Source organism: Nematolebias whitei, chromosome 21, assembly GCF_014905685.2.
Source record: "Nematolebias whitei isolate Nwh7 chromosome 21, NemWhi1, whole genome shotgun sequence".
In the NCBI taxonomy this organism is placed as follows: domain Eukaryota; kingdom Metazoa; phylum Chordata; class Actinopteri; order Cyprinodontiformes; family Rivulidae; genus Nematolebias; species Nematolebias whitei.
The window spans coordinates 33,124,806-33,126,966 of NC_056518.1; positions in this window are offsets into that span (position 1 = coordinate 33,124,806).

A 2,161-nucleotide genomic window follows, 5' to 3' on the forward strand; every position below is an offset into this window, starting at 1 on the left:
TGGATGTGGCACTTTGCACCCCCTAGTGGTGGATGTGGCACTTTGCAGAGTGTTTTTGTGCTGCTCACACTTATCAGCGTGTAGGAGCAAAACTAATAAAATCCAGACTCCATTAGTGTTTTCATCAGTTTGGACCAACTGTCATGCAGATGCTGCATGCACGACGAATGCAGCTGAGCTCTGCTCAGGGTTGACATATATATACATTTAAAATGTTTCTTATTTACCACCTCATTTTCTGTGCACATCAACAAACACACCTCCTCTTAGAATATCTTAACTCAGCACATATGACAGTTTATGTCAAAATACTATAATTTTAAAGCCACAGTACTATAGTTCATAGTTTATCTGGCAACCTGACTTCCACATGGAAACTATAGTGTTTTTGTGTAAAACAGCTCATTTTGTTTACCACCTCCAATAAACATTGAAAAAACGCTAACATTTCCAGATGTTCTGTGTAAACAGAGCCTTACAGCAGGTCGATCACTTTGACGTGGTCATTTTAAAAGTAGCTCACAGGCTGAAGAAGTCTGGACACCCTGGTGTACCCGATGAAGTGGCAATTATTTTACACCGGGAGCCTTTCCTGATGCAACCTGGGTTCAAACCTCAGGACAGAAATGCTGACCACCGAGGTACTGCAGCTGGCCGCTGAATACACATCCTGAGCAATTTATTTATCATCTACACATCTGCAGCCTCCCCATTCAAGGACCATGCCGCGCTCAAGCATCTTTAAATATGACGTTTAAGAAACAACTAACCGTTACTTCTGAGGCAAAACACAGGACGAGACTTGTTTTGGTGCATTTGACATTTATTTTTCATTGCACAATAATATCTATATATACTGTATGTACAGTGTAAAGTGTTGGTGGCAGCAGATTAATTCAAACATCCATGTGAATTTTTGTTTATTAAACTGTACAAAAATCGCCTACGATGAGAAAATACTTCAACTCCACCAGGAGATGGATGGATGGATGGATGGATAGATGGATGGATGGATGGATGGATGGATGGATGGATAGATGGATGGATGGATGGATGGATGGAGGTGTGGCGACTGGAGGCCTGGAGTTAGCTTGGATTCAGATGAATTCCTGCGGCACGCAGACAAGCGGGAGTTTCATGGTGAAACAGGAAGGACAGAACTCGAGCGGCTCGAGCAGATGAAAATGGAGAAGCGGTTTTGTTCAGCGCGGTGGTAAAACACAAAGATCCTTAATACACGGTTGATTCAAGTTCGTAAACACTTAATTTCATGCATCCTTCCATGTGCACCGTTTAAGACGTACGAGTAGCGAACTGAAGCACTTTAACTTGGAGGCCACACGTCGGACGACTCGGCAAACACCAGAAGGTGACGGCGAGTCGTGAACAGCAGTTTCAACATAAAACTCTTAATATATCCCAAAATTACATAAACATTTTTAATTTGTTAAATTAAAATTGTATTTATATATATTTATATATAGTTTTCTTTTCAAATATAAATATTTCATAGCATCATTGATTATAGACACTGAAAACAAATCTGAGAGTGGAGTCATCAGAAATACGTTTTGGTCCTCAGGAGAAATAAAAAGAAAAGGGATGAGAATAAACGTTAATAGAAATAAAATAATCTGGTACGAAACAACAACAACCCACAGATCGTACTCGTCAGCAGTGGAGATGATTTAAATCAAGCTTAGACTTTTCATTTGAATACGTTCCATCGTTAACGTTACGCTGAGCCACCGAACCAACAGCTGGAAGCTTCTCATGAGAATAAACCCATGAGAATAAACCCATGAGAATAAACCCATGAGAATAAACTCATGAGAATAAACCCATGAGAATAAACCCATGAGAATAAACCCATGAGAATAAACCCATGAGAATAAACCCATGAGAATAAACCTGGAATGAAAAACGGAGTCGGTCGTTTACTAGAATTTTAAATGAAGGCAGGAAATTAAGTTTTAGTTCAATTCGACTGAAAAAACAGATTCAACTGCTGGATCGTGAAATGAAGGGAAACACTGCCTAAACATGAAGAAGAGGACATGCAGGGACAAGTAGGGGACAGACGGGACATGTAGAGGACAGACGGGACACGTAGAGGACAGACGGGACATGTAGGGGACAGACGGGACACGTAGAGGACAGA